The 18,555-nt window shown below is 46.2% G+C and overlaps 2 pseudogenes; both read left to right on the top strand.

The window, feature by feature from the left end:
- The first annotated feature begins 1,699 nt into the window (after nucleotides 1–1,699).
- Nucleotides 1,700–5,692, top strand: LOC139230254 (histone H2B type 2-F-like; annotated as a pseudogene).
- Nucleotides 5,693–6,838: 1,146 nt separating this feature from the next.
- Nucleotides 6,839–7,225, top strand: LOC139229898 (histone H2A type 2-A-like; annotated as a pseudogene).
- The last annotated feature ends 11,330 nt before the right edge of the window (nucleotides 7,226–18,555 follow it).

Genomic DNA, 18,555 nt, shown 5'->3' with positions numbered 1-18,555 from the left:
ACTACTCCGCCATTACACGCACCGCGCAAGCTCCAAACACATCCTGGTCCTACGCCTGCGCACTTCAATTTCTCCATAATAAGAGGAGACTAATTAATGTTCCCTTCCCTTCTATTTTGGGACTTTTCTTACTCTCGATTATTTCACTTCTCGCGCAGTTCATCTTTTGCCACATCAAATCCCAAGCTAGTTTCGTTTGATTATACGGCTTGTGGGTGTCATGGACTGAACCGGTGTGTCTCACTTTACACTCATTTGATGCTTCTTTCAACTAACCCTTGAAAGAACTATCTTGTTATGACTGGAAATCTGTTATTTTCTGTATTGTTTAACGATTTTTGAATGCGATTAATAGATCTCCACACATACTGCATGTGATCAACTTTGAAATGTTTTGATCTTTGTAATTGTCTTTGCTAATTTTGATGGGTTAGTTGATTATAATTACTTGTTACTAACATACTTTGCAATAATTGTTGCATCAAAATAATTGTTTAAATACTTCCTTTATAAAGTCTTTAGCTTCCCCACTCATCTTTGTTTCCTCTTGTGAGGGAATCTAGAACTAGATGGCACAGTCTGAGAATAAGGGGTCACCCATTTAAAATGGAAATGAGGAGGAATTTCTTCCCTCAGAGGGTCGTGAATGTTTAAAATTCTCTGCCCCAGAGAACAACGGAGGCTGGGTCATTGAACATATTTAAGTTGCAGATGGACTGATTTTTGAAAGATAGTGGAGTCAAGATTTATGGGGAGAGGGCAGGGAAGTGGAATTGAGGCCAAAATCATATCAGCCATGATCTTATTGAATGGTGGAATGGGCTCAAGGGGCCAGATGGCCTACTTCTGCAATTATTTCTTATGTTCTTAGCCTTGGTTAGGTGCTGGGTTTAGATGTAGGTTTAGGGGTTAGTGGTGTGGTTTGTAGATATTTTTTGGGATTGGGATTAGTGATTGGGATAGTCAGTAGGATATTCGGCTTAGGATATAGTGATTAACTTAGAAAGCACTATTGGCAATATAAGTGTCACTGGACGTGCCCTTTTCCATTTCATATTTTAACCTCACAGAGAGGAATCACAAAACAGCCTCACAATGTGTTCATTCATGGAATGTCCTTTCCTGTGCAAGCCTCATTTCCTCTGTTCTTTCACATCTCTACATTTCTCACAGAAACATAAATTAGTGACATTAGATTTGGAGATTTTTGTACAATAACAGATGGATACGGTTGTTGTGCTGGTTACATCTAATCATCTGCCTGCCTGAAAAGGGCTTCTGATAATAATCTGTCACCATGCCCCACCAGTCACCGTCTGATTCCTCCATCATCTCTTCATTCATTACCCACCTTTCACCCTAACTAGAGCTGGTTTCACCGGCATGACCATTCCCCATACTGAGGCTCTCTAATTCCCGAGCAGAGCATAAACACCGGCATGGACTGATTAGTCCGAATGGTCCATTTCTGTGCTGTATATTCGATGTAATGTTCTAGTCTCAGTGTAAGTGGTACCTGGATTTGATGTCTCATTGCTACTGGTCCCTGGATTTGTTGTCATGGTATTAGTAGTCCCTCAATTTGGTGTCACGATGTAATTCATCCTGGATTTGATGTCTCATTGTAACTGGTCCCTCAGTGTAAGAAGTCCCTGGATTTCATGCTTCAGTGTAAGTCGTCCCTGGATTTGGAGTCACAATGTATGTGGTCCCTGGATTTGGTGTCAACAGCACCTCGTCACTGGGGCTGAGGGTAAACCCACAGCCCAGCATCTCATTCAGTGCAGAATGATCCCACTCAAATCTATTCCCAATTAACACTGCCCACATTAATTCGCCAGAAACAGCCCAGTGCCTCCAAGGAACTGCAGCCCCACGTCTAACTTCAGTGAAGCACATCATACAAAACATTTTAAAGGAAAGATAAGCCCCATCGTAGTTCAACAAAGGCAAGTAGTGGGCAGTAAATCCCAATCACTCATAGACCTTCTTCACCCCTACTCTCCAACTCCCCCTCCCCAACTACTCTTTTACCCATACAATTCCATTTTGAACATCACTTACACTAATCATCCACACTGGTCGTAAATCTCAGGAGCTTCTGTGTGATGGTGAAGTGATCACTCGCCAATAAAGTGCAGTCTGGTGGGGGGCTGCTCTTTATCCTCGGTGTGATTTAATCCCCTTTCCCACTGAATACTGCGGACAGACAGTCACCGTGGTAATGGAATGGTTAGTGTGACATCACTTTCTAAACAAGAGCACACAAGACAAAGGGTCATCACTAAATGGTAAAGGTATTAAACACTCTGCAATTACATTGTAAATAATAGGAAATAAAATGCTGGAAAATAACTGGCGAAAATAATAGCTTATCTCTGTGGAACTCACTAGCAACATTAGGAATGATCTGTTTTGTTTATACACACACACACACATATATATATATATAGAGCAAAGACGTTGTATGTGCACTTTTCAGTTGTTGTGCTTATCCTGAAATGTAAGTCCTTCGGTCTTTAGGACCGTGCTGGAGCCCATCCGGCGGTGCTTGCTGTGTGAGGATATAAAGAGACCGCGCGCTGTTCCTCTTCCCACTGCCTGGGGGAATGGGACAGATATTTAAAGGGAGAGGGACTCCCTTTTCTCTGCCTATTTATACTTAAATGAACAGTCCAGTTTATCTCAGAGTTTCGGAGGACTTCACGAACCGAACTCCCATTGACAGTCGCTCCATTCTGTATTGTGCAGTGATTGTAAAGCTGTCTATTTCAGTCACTTGCGCCTTTCTAAAATGTCTCACTCTTTTTAATGATCCATTTGACTTGAATTTGGAAAAACTTCACAATTGTGCAGTGTGATGAAGGTTTTGTTTAAAGCTGGAGTAAAATTTGTTTCAAAATATTATTTCTAACCCTCCCCCAACCCCCCACACCCCCCCCTCCCAATTTTAGAACACTCTGCAATACTGACTGAGACGGTCCCAAGTTCGATCCTTGATCTGGGCTGTTAGTTGATCTCAGCCAAGGCAGCAGTTCAAGGGTTATAATTGTCCTCAGTACCACTGGGCTAAAGATGAGCAAAAATTTGCCAGTGCCCTTGCTCTTGATACCGATGCAATGACCTCAACTGGGAAAAGACCTCAACTGGGAAGTGTGTGGATATCATTTGAGGGCAGTATTGGACTCGACTCTGATGCCTACCACAGTGGAAATTTCTATCCTGTACTTAAAAGGAACAACTTTTGTAACCTCCCTTTGCAGTTTATTAGAAGAGGAGGATCTGCAGCTGAGAAACTGAAACCAAACATCACGTCAGGATTTGAGAGATTCACCGGATTCATCGACATCACCTTATCATCAGCCTTTGGAAAAACACCAATCACAGCGGGGAGAAACAGTACACATGTTGTGTGTGTCGATGCACCTCCAACCAATCGTCTAGCCTGTGAGACTCGTGTGCCCAGCTGACTCAACACTGTAAATGTGGGGACATTGGGAATGTGTGCAGATGTGCATTGGGTGGAAATACATCAGGAAGAGACCGTTTACCAGCTGAGTGTGGAAAGAGATTCAGTCTCTCATCTCACCAACTGACATTCGAGGATTTAGATAACAGACTTTCTCCTGTGAATATATAGGGTTATTGGGCCATGATGTTTTTACTTGTTCATCTTGTTAACTGTAAACCTTTGCCAATTATTTGATGTAATCGGTTTACCTGTATTTTTTTTTAAATACATTTACTGAGTGCATTCAAATTTAAATTGAAACCAGATTTGCAGGATGCTCTATTCACACATCGAAGGTGAGAGAGATGCTGTGGGCACACGCTAAGTCCTGTAGCTGAAAGAGATTAACAGACTGGGTTTTGTGTTTCGTGATCCCGGGTGTGTTAGCTATTCCTACGCTGTACACCAAGGCAAAGAGAGGTACTCTGGAAGGTATAGGGAACTGGGACTTGTCTCTGAGAGTAACCAAAGGTATGAGAATTGAAACAATATAGGATTAGAAAGGAGAAAAGGTCCAAAATGTAACAGGGCATCAATTAGTCTCCTCTTATCATGGAGATATCAAATATCGACACATTGTATTATTTGAAATGTCAACATATTAAACGCCATCCCAGTTTTCGGGGTTATTAACATCAGCAGAAACAAATCCCAATTGACAGAATGAATACGATTCAGTCAGGATGCGATTAACAGCAGTAATAACAGTAGAACCCAACCCCTGCAGTGACTTGTGAACTCACAATTCAGATGACTGAGTGAATCCCTTCCAACACTTCCCCAGTGTGAACTCGCTGGAGTTTCAGCAGATTGGATGACTGAGTGAAACTCTGCCCACACACAGAGCAGGTGAACGGCCTCTCCTCAGTGTGACTGCGACGATGAATTTCTAAATCAGAGGGGGAACTGAATCTCTTCCCAGTCTCCACATTTCGATGGTTTCTCCATGGTGTGGGTGTCCTTGTATCCCTCCAGATTGGACAATTAGTTGACGTTTCGTCCACAATCAGAACACCTGTATTTCTCCCCGATATGAATGGTGCGACGTTTTTCAGACTGTGTAACTGGTTGAAACTTTTCCTACAGGCAGTGCACTGGAACACTCTCACTTGGATGTGTGTGTGTCTCGGTGCTTCTCTAGTCACATTGATGTTTGAAATCTGCTCCCATAGACAGAACAGACAGACATTTCTCCTTCCACATTCAAAGGTCGATGATGTGCATTATGTCCACCTTATATGGTTGGGTTCAGTTCTGCACCCGCTGTGCGCAGAGTGAGAATAAAATCAATGAGCTGCTGATTTTCTCTGCTGGTCACTGGGCCTTTTGTGCTGGCCCAATAGGGTGAGCCCGGGCTGGCCCAATAGGGTGAGCCTGTGTTGGCCCGACAGGTTCAGCCTGGGCTGTCCCAATGGGGTGAGACCGGCTGGCCCAATAGTGTGAACGTGGGCTGGCCCAAGAGGGTGAGCCCGGGCTGGCTCAATCGGGTGAGCCCGGGCTGGCCCAATAGGGTGAGTCTGTACTGGCCCGATAGGGTGAACCTGGGCTGGCCCAATCGCGTGAGCCTGTGCTGACCCGATAGAGTCAGCATAGGCTTGCCCAATAGGAGGAGCCCGGGCCCAGGGTCACCAGACAACAATCGCAACAACAAGGCTCCCTTTCAGGGGTCACTGACCTGGGCATAAACGTCTGTCCAATCAAACTGATATATACCCTGAAGCCCCGCCCACACTTTGTCCCTGCACAAAGGGCTGGTCATGCGCCGTGAGAGCAGCCCTGACCAAGATGGCGGCCGTTGAGCCTGCTTCCAACGGCGGGGTAAACAGTTTCCGCCAAGAAAGGCGCGAAGAAAACTGTCACCAAAGTACTAGCGAAGGACCGCAAGAAGCGCAGAAAGTCGAGGAAGGAGAGTTACTCGGTCTACATCGACAAAGTGATGAAGCAGGTTCACCCCGACACCGGCATCTCCTCCAAGATCATGGGCATCATGAACTCGGTTGTGAACGATATTTTCGAGCGAATCGCGGGTGAGGCTTCCCGCCTGGTCCATTACAACAAGCGCCGCAACATGAGCTCCCGGGAGTCCAGACCGCCGTGCGCCTGCTGCTGCCCGGGGAGCTGGCCAAGTACGCCGTGTCGGAAGGGACAAAGCCGGTGACCAAGTCTACCAGCTCCAAGTAAAACTGCACGCTGTCCTGAGAGAACAAACCCAAACACAATGGCTCTTTTAACAGCCACTCACAACCTCTCTGAAAGAGCTGCACAAACCCATCATCCTTTAAGAAATAGGAGCAGGATTTGGCCATTTGGCTTCACGATCCTGCACCGTCATTCAATAAGATCACGACTGATCGGTTCATGGACCCAGCTCCAATTCCTTGCCAGCTCCCCATAACCCCTTATTTACTTATCGTTTAACTGTAATTATTTCCTTAACAAGTGTGTAAGAACTTTTGCAGTTCCAGCTGTAGATTTAGTTTTGCATTTTCAGATAAGCATTTTTACTGTCCGCTTCGACCTCAGCGCCACTGTTTAATTTCCCGCACACACGGTCCCTAGTCGCTTTTTCACTTTGCGCTCAGACCCGTTCATTTACAGCGCTTGCCGAAGAATTAGAAGCTTGTTTTAGGGTGAGACTCAGACTATAGCCACCTCGTTCTCTCTCGCGCACTTTTCAATTTAAAAGAAATTTCTAGTTAGGGGTAAAACCATTTATTAATCCTGGAGTCCGAGTGTAACAACCCAGAATGGGAGTTCTTACAGAGACCAGAACAGGGGCAGATTGAATGCTCTGTCCCTCTTCTCCTTTCAGAGAGGGACTTCCAGTTCTGGTCTCACTGCCGCCTGTGTGGGGGATCGATCGATAATCTGTGAAGCTCCAGTTTTACAAAGATTGAGATGCAATGTGTTCCATTACAGAATCAGTGGGGATTGAGTCCCGCCCATTAGAGACAGTTTGAAATAGTACCCGAATTTAATCCTGAATGTAACAGCCTGGAATTTGCAATGGAAATATGGATTACGACAGAAGGAAACAAAAAGTGTTAGGAAATATTTGGCTAATGGTGAAGTTACTAACATAATCCGCAATTTTAACAATTATTGGCGCTATTTTTGAATTTGTAAATCTTTGGAGGACTGACGTTTCAGGAGAGTAATTTTCATTGGCGGTCTTACCACGCTCTGATTGGACATCAGAAAATACCAATTAAATTCACCAAATAGCGACCAATCACAAGTTCGCTCCCTACATTCCTCCAGAATGTATAAGAAAGACAGATGTGGGCGGAGTTTCACATTCTTTCTCTGAACCTGTGGATTGTGGAAATGTCGGGAAGAGGAAAAACCGGCGGTAAAGCTCGGGCCAAGGAAAGGTTTCGCTCCTCCCGGACCGGACTGCAGTTCCCTGTGGGCCGTGTTCACAGACTCCTGCGGAAGGGTAACTATGCTGAGCGTGTGGGTGCTGGAGTCCCGGTCTACATGGCTGCTGTGTTCGAGTATCTGACCGCTGAATACCTGAAGCTGGCTGACAACGCGGCCCGCGACAACAAGTAGACCCGCATCATCCCCAGATACCTGCAGCTGGCCATCCGCAAAGAGGAGGAGCTCAACACGCTGCTGGGAAAGGTGACCATCGCTCAGGGTGGGGTGCTGCCTAATATCCAGGCTGTGCTGCTGCCCAAGAAAACCACCAGTGCGTCAAAGAGCAAGTAAAGCGAACAGTATTTAATCTAATAAACCAAAGGCTCTTTTCAGAGCCACCCACAGCATCTGTGAAAGGGCTGCTTAATGTTCTATGTATCACAATTATCCCAGATCAAACTTATTATGTTAGTTCCTAAATTTTACGTTGAAATCCATTTGCCACAATTTTGCCCATTAACTTTATCTGGCAATATTAGTAATTTCATGATTTTACCGACAGTGCCGACAAGGCCTGATGCTGACAGATTCAGAGTAAAGCCTCTCTTACATGAGAGAAATTGATAGTTGGAGGCTAAAACGAATACTGAGATTAGAAATTGACCGGTACAGTCTAAAACGATGCTAACACAATAGAGAATGACGGGTATAGAGTAGAGCCCAGATTTACATACCAGCGATGGACAGATACAGAGTAAACCACACACTCAGGCACCAGGCTTTGAGAGACAGTGAAACAAGCACGCAATTAGCAGAAATTGGAAGATTCAGAATAAAACCAACACTCTCATATCAGACACTGACAGATACAGAGATAAGCCACATGCAGATGCCAGAAAAGGACAAATACAGAGTAAAATCCACACTCCCGTACCAGACACCAACCATATGTATTCTATATTTATCTGACAATGGACCAGATCGTGAAAGTAGCAGAATCTGTCCTATAACAACCAGTCAGTCCCACACTGAAACTGCACCGGGGATTGAAACTGTCAGTATCTATCCTACACTCACCAGGCAATCAGAATCTGTCACATAGATCAAAGAATGAGAGAGCCAGTATCTATCCAACACTCCCCTGTCACATAGTGTCAGAGAATGAGAGAGGCACTAACTATCCAACTCTCACCTGTCATATAGTGTCAGAGAATGAGAGGGGCAGTATCTATCCAACACCCACCTGTCACATAGTGTCAGAGAATAACAGGCGGTATCTGTCCAACATTCCCCTGACAGCCCAACTCAGTCACGCTGTACCAGAGACTGAGAGATAACATATGTTAAGAAATATATCCCACACTGAAAGCAGTATCAGAGAATGACAGGTACAGTAGCTATCCCATATTCCGTAGTCATTCCCGCAGTATCACACAGTACCAGAGAGTGAAAGTGGATGTATTCCTATACTCCCCTGTCCATGACACGCTGACACTGTACCAGAAGTTTGAGAGATACAACAACTATCCTACACTGACAAGTAAACTCCACACTGACACGCTGTACCAGTGAGTGACGGGCAGTGCCTATCCTACACTCCCCTGCCCATCCCACACTGACACACTGTATCGTGTAAGGACAGATACAGTAACTATCCTACACTGACCAAGGAATCCCACTGACACATTGTATCAGGGAAGGAGAGATACAGTAAATATCCTAAACTGACCAAGGAATCCCACTGACACACTTTATCAGGGAAGGACAGATACAGTAAATATCCTACACTGACCAAGGAATCCCACTGACATACTGTATCAGGGAAGGATAGACACAATAACTATCCTTCACTGATCAAGGAATCCCACTGACACGCTGTATCAGAGTGACAGCGGTCTGATTAACCCCACTGTTCACACTAAAATTGGGTGTGCGCGTCATAATTTTAATGGTTGTTTTGAGTTTTCAGCCGGCCCAACAAAATATTTTGCAATGGTTTTAAGGTGAACATAAACATGGTTCTGAGGTATCTCTGTCAAATTTGAAATGGTTTCTGCTGAATGATTGTCACGTGTTGCAGCACTCACTTTCAGCCAGGAGATGGCAGGAACCTCTAATAGTTTGGAGTGTGCGGATTGTGTCCACACATCCAGACCGCCGTGAATCTGGTGCTGCCCGGGGAGCTGGCCAAGCACGGGGTGACCGAGTACTCCAGCTCCAAGTAAATCTCCACAATGTACAGACAAAAAAACACAGATAATACAACGGCTCTTTTAAGAGCCATCCACAGCCTCTCTGATGGAGCCGCAAGTTTAATAAATTCCGGTAAACGTCCGTCCAATGAGCCAATCTTCAGAAAAACAGTAAATCTGCTCCATTTCAATATTTGTTTCTATCGAACCTCGTATTTATCAATAAAATTACTTCTACTCGAACTTGGCTAAATGTTTCAAATTGAATTTAAAATCAGTTCACTTGAGACCAATAGTTTGTTGTGTGAAGGAAATGGGAGTTGGCCACACCGCAGGTAAAGGGTACACAGCTAGATAGGGGATGGGTGACCAACAGGAAGAGCAGTGGAAGGAAGGTAGTGCAGCGGTCCCCTGTGATCACCCGCCTGCAAAACAGATACACCGCTTTGAGTACTGTTGAGGGGATGACTCATCAGGGGAGAGCAGCAGCAGCCAAGTTCATTGACACCGTGGGTGGCTCTGCTGCACAGGAGGGCAGGAAAAAGAGTGGAAGAGCTGTAGTGGTAGGAGATTCTATTGTAAGGGGAATAGATGGACGCTTCTGCGGTCGCAAGCGAGACTCCAGGATGGTATGTTGCTTCCCTGGTGCAAGGGTCAAAGATGTCTCAGAGCGGGTGCAGGACATTTTAAAGGAGGAGGGTGAACAGCCAGTTGTCATAGTCATATATGTACCAACGTTATAGGTAATAAACGGGATGAGGTCCTACAAGACGAATTTAGGGAGCTAGGAGCTAAATTAAAAAGTAGGACCTCAAAAGTAGTAAACACGGGAACGCTACCAGTGTCACGTGCTAGTCAGAGTAGGAATCGCAGGATAGCTCAGATGAATACGTGGCTTGAGGATTGGTGCAGAAGGGAGGGATTCAAATTCCGGTGCATTGGAACCGGTTCTAGGGGAGTTGGGACCAGTACAAACGGGATGGTCTGCACCAAGGCAGGACCATAACCAATGTCGTAGGGGTAGTGTTTGCTAGTGCTGTTGGGGAGGGATTAAACTTGCATGGCAGGGGGATGGTAACCTATGCAGGGAGACAGAGGGAAGTAGAATGGGTGCAGAAGTAAAAGATAGAAAGAAGAAAAGTAAAAGTGGAGGGCAGAGAAACCTATGGCAAAAAGCAAAAAGGGCCACATAACAGCAAAATTCTAAACGGGCAAACTGTGTTAAAAAGACAAGCGAAGGCTCTGTGCCTCAATACGAGGAGTATTCGGAATAAGGTGGAAGAATTAACTGCGCAGATAGCAGTTAATGGATATGATGTAATTAGTATCACGGAGACATGGCTCCAGGCTGACCACGACTGAGAACCCAACATTCAAGGATATTCAACATTTAGGAAAGATAGACAGAAAGGAAAAGGAGGTAGGGTGGCATTGCTGGTTAAAGAGGACATTAATGCATTAGCAAGGAAAGACATTAGCTTGGATGATGTGGAATCAATATGGGTAGAGCTGCGGAATTCCAAAGGCAGAAAACGCTAGCGGGAGTTGTGTGCAGACCACCAAACAGTAGTAGTGAGGTTGTGGATTGCATCAAACAAGAAATTAGGGATGCGTGCAATAAATGTACAGCAGTTATCATGGGCGACTTTAATCTACATATTGATTGGCCTGACCAAACTGGTAGCAATGCGGTGGAGGAGGATTTCCTGGAGTGTATTAGGGATGGTTTGCTAGACCAATATGTCCAGGAACCAACTAGAAGGCTGGCCATCCTAGACTGGGTGATATATAATGAGAAGGGACTAATTAGCAATCGTGATGTGCGAGGCCTCTTGGGGAACAGTGACCATAATATGGTAGAATTCTTTATTAAGATGGAGAGTCACACAGTTAATACAGAGCCTAGGGCCCTGAACTTAAGGAATGGTAACTTCGATGGTATGATGCGTGAATTGGCTAGAATAGACTGGCAAATGATACTTAAAGGGTTGACGGTGGATAGGCAATGGCAAACATTTAAAGAGCACATGGATGAACTTCAACAATTGTACTTCCCTGTCTGGAGTAAAAATAAAACAGCGAAGGTTGCTCAACCGTGGCTAACAATGGAAATTAAGGATAGTGTTAAATCCGAGGAAGAAGCATATAAGTTAGCCAGAAAAAGCAGCAAACCTGAGGACTGGGATAAATTTAGATTGCAGCAGAGGAGGACAAAGGCTTTAATTAGGAGGGGAAAATAGAGTATGAGAGGAAGCTTGCCGGGAACATAAAAACTGACTGCAAAAGCTTTTATAAATATGTGAAGAGAAAAAGATAAGTGAAGACAAATGTAGGTCCGTTGCAGTCAGATTCAGGTGAATTTAAAATGAATGGGGAACAAAGAAATGGCAGACCAGTTGAACAAATACATTTGTTCTGTCTTCACGAAGGAAGACACAAATAATTTTCCGGAAGTACTAGGGGACCGAGGGTCTAGTGAGAAGGAGATATTGAAGGATATCCTTATAAGGTGGCAAATTTTGTTCGGGAAATTGATGGGATTGAAGGCCGATAAATCCCCGGGGCCTGATAGTTTGCACCCCGGAGTACTTAAGGAAGTGGCCAGAAATAGTGGATGCATTTGTGATCATTTCCCAACAGTCTATCGACTCTGGACCAGTTCCTATGGACTGGAGGGTAGCCAACGTAACACCACTTTTTAAAAAGGGAGGGAGAGAGAAAATGGGTAATTATAGACCGATTAGCCTGACATCATTAGTGGGGAAAATGTTGAATTCAAGAATTAAAAATGAAATAGCAGCGCATTTGGAAAGCAGTGCCAGAATCGGTCCAAGTCAGCATGGATTTATGAAAGGGAATCATGTTTGACAAATCTTTTGAAATTTTTTGAGGATGTAACTAATAGATTGGACAAGGGAGAACCAGTGGATGTGGTGTATTTGGACTTTCAAAAGGCTTTTGAAAAAGTCCCACACAAGAGATTATTGTGCAAAATCAAAGCACATGGTATTGGGGGTAATGTACTGACGTGGATAGAGAACTGGTTGGCAGACAGGAAGCAGAGAGTCGGGATTAACGGGTCCTTTTGAAAATGGCAGGCAGTGACTAGTGGAGTGCCGCAGGGCTCAGTGCTGGGACCCCAGCTCTTTACAATGTACATTAATGGTATAAATGAAGTAATTGAGTGTAATATCACTAAGTTTGCAGATCACACTAAACTGGGTGGCGGTGTGACCTGTGCGCAGGACGCGAAGAAGCTGCAGGGTGATTTGGACAGGTTAGCTGAGTGGGCAAATGCATGGCAGATGCAGTGTAATGTGGATAAATGTGGGGTTATCCACTGTGGTGGCAAAAACACGAAGGCAGAATATGATCTGAATGGCAGCAGATTATGAAAAGGGGAGGTGCAACGAGACCTGGGTGTCATGCTTCATCTGTCATTGAAAGTTGGCATGCAGGTACAGCAGGCGGTGAAGAAGGCAAATGGCATGTTGGCCTTCATAGCTAGGGGATTTTAGTATAGGAGCAGGGAGGTCTTACTGCAGTTTTTACAGGGTCTTGGTGAGGCCTCACCTGGAATATTGTGTTCAGTTCTGGTCTCCTAATCTGAGGAAGGACGTTCTTGCTATTGAGGGAGTGCAGCGAAGGTTCACCAGACTGATTCCCGGAATGGCGGAACTGACATGTGAGGAGCGACTAGATCAACTGGGCCTTTAAGCACTGGAGTTCAGAAGGTAGAGAGGGGATCTCATAGAAAGATATAAAATTCTGAAGGGACTGGACAGGTTAGATGCGGGAAGAATGTTCCCGATGTGGGGGAAGTCCAGAAACAGGGGACACAGTTTTACGGTAAGCGGAAGAAATTTAGGACAGAGATGAGGAGAAACCTCTTCACTCAGAGAGTTGTTAACCTGTGGAATTCCCCACCGCAGAGATTTGTTGATGCCAGTTCATTGGATATACTCAAGTGAGAGTTAGATATGGTCCTTACGGCTAAAGGGATCAAGGGGTCTAGAGAGAAAGCAGGAAAGGGGTACTGAGGGAATGATCAGCCATTAACGTATTGAATGGTGGTGCAGGCTCGCAGGGCCGAATGGCCTACTCCTGCACCTATTTTATATGTTTCTATGAATCGAAGCAAGCGACAAATCCGAAGAAGTCTCAGGTAATAGCGGATTAAGGCAGTTAGAATTGCGGTCATTACAGTCCGTTCAATGACTTTTCTTAAACCCGAGAATTCCCTCATGGCCGACAGTAACTGTGCAAGAATCAAACTTCAGAAAGAAAATAATATCACAGTTTGGCCGCTTGTCACAGCAGCTCGGTTTAACCTATCCTGCTGTGGAAAGCTCCGGTTCCTCATCACACCATCTGTCTGATATATAAAAGCTAATTGGAAACAGAACTCTGAGTGCATGGACACACAGGGAGACTAAAACAGCATTTCACTGCGAGGAGAGAATACAGGGTCTGGGCCAAAAAGTCACTTGTTTCCCCATAATACTAAGAATTCTGAAGCTATTCCCCACCCCAATATATCCCCGCTCCCATTTCCCAGGTCACTGCTCTCTCTGTGAGGCGGTGGGTGGCTCTTCCTGTTGTGTCCGGGGGAAAGGGTCGATTTGTTCAGCCGCCGAATCCATAGAGAGTGCGGCTCTACCGTTTCAGAACGTACACAACATCCATGGCAGTGACCTTTTGCGCTTAGCGTGCTCGGTGTAGGTGACCGTGTCCCTGATCACATTCCCCAGGAAAACCTTCAGCACCCCGCGGGCCTGCTCGTAGATCAGGCCCGAGATCCGTTTGACACCGCCACGGCGAGCCAGGCGGCGGATGGCGGGTTTGTTGATGACCTGGATGTTGTCACGGAGCACTTCACGTGCCGCTTGGCTCAGCCTTTGCCCAGTCCTTTGCTTCCTTTACCTCGGCCAGACATTACGATTCTTCACAGAAACCTAAACTGAATGATAAACTCTCGCCGTCCTGATGTATTTATGAAGCCAGCCCGGACCTGGTTGAGAAAGGCAGAGTTTGAGACAGGCTGGGAGAAGACAGAATCAGAGGCACAGACTGAGCAGAGACAACGACACAGAACTATGGATGTTGGCAAGGCGGCCACTGAACCAATCACAAATATGGCCTTAATCCATCCCTCATCCCGCTGTGGGCGGAGTGTGGGGCTGCCCATATAATGCGGGCTTGGAGCAGAGTTTACACAAATCTGCTCCTGACTGAACGAGATGATGGATAACGAAAAGAAAACAGTTTCCGCCAAGAAAGACGCCAGGAAAATAATCAAGAAAACACCAGCGAAGGGCGGCAAGAAGCGCACACGGTCGAGGAAAGCGAGTTACTCGATCTACATCTACAAAGTGATGACGCAGGTTCACCCCGACACCAGCATCTCCTCCAAGGCCATGGGCATCATGAACTCGGTTGTAAACGATATTTTCGAGCGCATCGCGAGTGAGGCTTCCCGCCTGGCCCATTACAACAAGCGCCGCACCATCAGCTCCCGGGAGATCCAGACCGCCGTGCGCCTGCTGCTGACCGGGGAGCTGGCCAAGCACGCCGTGTCGGAAAGGAAAAAGGCGGTGACCAAGTACACCAGCTCCAAGTAAAACTGCGCGCTGTCCTGAGATCAAATCCAAACACAATGGCTCTTAAGAGCCACGCACAACCTCCCTGAAAGAGCTACACAAACCTTTAAAATCGATTTACTGTAATTATTTCCCGAGCAAGTCTGTTTGACAACTTTTGAAGTTCCAGCTGTAGATTTCGTTTTGAATTCTCAGATAAACAGCTTCACTGTTCGGATCGACCATGGCGTCGCTGTTGAATTTCCCAGAAAACTACCAACATGGTCCTTGGTTGCGCTTTCCCTTTGCTCTCAGACCTTTTCATTTACACCGCCTGCCGATGAATTAAGAGCTTGTTTTAGGGGTGAGACTCAAGACTTTAGCTAACTCGTTCTCTCTCGTGTCCTGTTTAATTAAAAAAAAAATTCTAGTTAGGGGTCAAACCGTTTATTAACCCGACATTCCCCGCAGAATAACAACCCAGAATGGGAGTTCTTGCTGAGATCAGAATGGGGACAGTGTGAAAGCTCTGTCCCTCTTCTCTTTTCACAGAAGGACTCCAAATTCTGGTCTCAATCCTAACTTTGCGGGGGATCGATCGATAATCTATAAGAGCTCACTTTTACAAAGATTTAGCTAGAACGTGTCCTTTACAGAATAAGTGGGGATTGATTCCCGCCCATTACAGATAGTTTGTAATAGTACACGAATTTAATCCAGATTGTAACAGCCAGGAACTTGCAAAGGAACTATGGAATAAGACAAAAGGAATTAAAATGCGTTGCGAAATCTTTGACTAATCGTGAATTTATTCCCATAATCCGCTATTTCTTGGCGGGTTTTTTGAACTTAAAAATACGTTAGCTTCTACTGTTGGAGATAGTAATTGGTCACCGGAAAAGTCCTCTGCAGTTCACCACAGAGCGATCAATCACAAGTTCACTCCCTGCATTCCCTGGAGTTTCTCATAAATTATCATCATCATCGGCAGTACCTCAAAGCGAGGATGACTTGCTTCCACGCCAAAAAGGGATGGGTTCCCAGGTGTTTCAATGAAGGTCCTAATATTCCAGATCCCGAACTATATCTTGGAAAGTAGAAGGTGCCTGTGCGTGGATTAATTTGATGTGGGGTGGCCGTTGCACACCAGCCACCACACTGGCTTGAGAGAGCCAGGCCTTAGTCCAGTGGCAAGGATTACCCAAGACGACGGGAGACCAGCTCTGCTGCACGGACCGAGTGCGCATGCATGTAGCAGTGTGAGCTGGTCCGTGCTGCCCCTGGGTCCTCGCCTCTTCTGGGCCCTGAACTCACACCTCTTCTGGTCAGATCACATTGCTCTAAAATCTCTCGCCGCTCCTTCGTCCCTCCTGCTGTACCTGCCCACACTGCAATCAGCGACCTGGCTTCACAGCCTCGCCCTCCTGCAGCAGCAAGGGCTGCTCCCTGCAGTGGCACGCCGCCCCACGTTGCTCCATCTAATGGTCCTGGCCTGCTGATTGTCTTGCAGGCCGCGACCGCGCCAATTTCCGGCACGTGTGGGAGGAGTTTCTTATTCTTTCTCTGAACGTGTGGATTGTGGAAATGTTTGGAAGAGGAAAAAACTGGCAGTAAAGCTAGGGCCAAGGCCAAGACTCGCTCCTCCCGGGCCGGACTGCAGTTCCCTGTGGGCCGTGTTCACAGGCTCCTGCGGAAGGGGAACTACGTTGAGCGTGTGGGTTCCAGAGCCCCTGTCTACATTGCTGCTGTGCTCAAATATCTGACCGCTGAATGCTGGAGCTGGCCGGCAAAGTGGCCCACGACAAAAAGAAGACCCGCTTCATCCCCAGACACCAACAGCTGGCCATCCGCAACGAGGAGGAGTTCAACAGGCTGCTGGGAAAGGTTACCATCGCTCAGGGCGGAGTGCTGCCGAATATCCAGGCTGTGCTGCTACCCAAGAAAACCACCTGTGCGTCCAAGAGCAAGTAAAGCGGACAACATATAATCTAATAACCCAAAGGCTATTTTCAGAATCACCCACAGCATCCATGAAAGGCCTGGTTACTGTTCTATGCATCTCAGTTGTCCCAGATTTAATTTAACATATTATATCTCTGTAATTAAGCTAAGAGTGTCTTGATCAGAAATTAGCCACAGATATTCTCAGTTAGAAACGTGATGAAATTGTAGAAATCTAGATCGCCAAACACTGCAACGAATCTTCAGATAAGTGAATCAATATGGAGAGTGACTGGGTTCAGGGAAACACAACCGACGGAACCTGAACGTCAGACCGCCCGTCATTGAGCACGTTGTTGAGAGAACGGATGTTCAGAGCCGAGTATAAAGGAAATGACCGGTTCATGGGCTCACCGTCTCTTATTGAGGCAATAATTCAATAGGGTGAAGGATATACACACTGATCCATGCAGAACTTTCGCCGTTGAATTTGCATACAGGAGGGGACCAGAATTGCAGCTCTGATTAATTCAAAATATTACAATTAGTATCCCACCTGTCGCCGCATTAAGAGCTGGGTTAAAGGTGAGATACAGAATTTAGATATGTGCTGTGGGATAATTCACTATCAGATTTCCCACTGATAGTTTCCGACCCACGTTGGGCGGGTGCTGTCGGTAGACTGGGCATCTCACTCACCTTGAAACCACGATCAAATCCTGTCATTTTAAACTGTGAGGGACCGCCCCAAGCCGGACGTCCATCCAGCTTCAATCCAATCAAAGACGAGGTAACGAAGCGGTGGAAAGTACTGGCTTTCGATTGGCTGAGCTGGGATTGAGCATCATTTTCAAAAATCTGCCAATTTCACTGCAGGACTGACCGATTTGACAAAAAAATGAACATTATCAATATCAAGAGAAGAGGCCACTCTGCCCGTCTAACACTTCCTCCCACAGAATCCTCGGGACCACTCACAGCATCAACTGGCTCTAAAGGTTCTGCCTGCATGTTCTGTACTACACAATCCGAGGAAATTGTATCTACCACATCAACACCTTTAATCTTCATAAACCCACCGATTAGTTCACCCTCCCTCTATACTCCCTATGCATCCTGCCACCATCATTGAACCCGAGAGCGCCTATCGTCCTCTCGAAGTCTAGCAAGGCCATATAGTTACTTCGAGTATAACATGGGCGCTCTCTGCTCCGCACCCAGTGCAACTTTGTACTAAAACACCAACACCGAACACAACGTGAATCCACAATCTATCCCCCGTTCCCAGATCATTGCTCTCTCTGTGAGGCGGTGGGTGGCTCTTAAAAGAGCCTTTGTGTTGTGTCCGTGGCGAAAGGGTCGAGTTGTTCAGCCGCCGAATCCATAGAGAGTTTCAGTGTGGACGCCACATCCAGGAGAATGACTGCCTTGCCCTCGGCGCGCTCGGTGTAGGTGACCGCATCCCTGATCACATTCTCCAGGAAAACTTTCAGCACCCCGCGGGTCTCCTCGTAGATCAGGCCCGAGATCCGCTGCACCATCTCACTGACTCTGCCGGACATCCTCGTCTCTTTATTTGTGACTGATTTCTGTGGAGAAGGAGCCCGGCCGCGGGACAGGTGTCATTTTATTGCGGTCTCCATTCTTTCCGGGAGGCTTTGGTGGATCTGAAAAGAGCCTTTGAGTTCAGGTGTTTACACATTGCGCCTTTTTATTTTACTTATTTCTGGGGCTTTTGGCTGCTTTCTTAGGCTTTGGCATTTACCGGTACAGCTTTGGTCTTTTTGGGGGGCCATTGTCTTGGCAGAAGCCTTTTTCTGACGGATGCATTTATTTGTACTAAAAGCAAGGCAGCCGTTTCACTGATTGGCTCTCCATTATCACATGATCTATTGCTAATTTGTCCCCTTGGAGAATAAGCCACACCTTGTAATCCTCTGGAATGAGTAACTGGAACCGTCCAAGGACA

This window comes from Pristiophorus japonicus, chromosome 19 (genome assembly GCF_044704955.1).
Source record: "Pristiophorus japonicus isolate sPriJap1 chromosome 19, sPriJap1.hap1, whole genome shotgun sequence".
Classification (NCBI taxonomy): domain Eukaryota; kingdom Metazoa; phylum Chordata; class Chondrichthyes; family Pristiophoridae; genus Pristiophorus; species Pristiophorus japonicus.
This window is presented reverse-complemented; position numbering and strand designations above follow the sequence as displayed.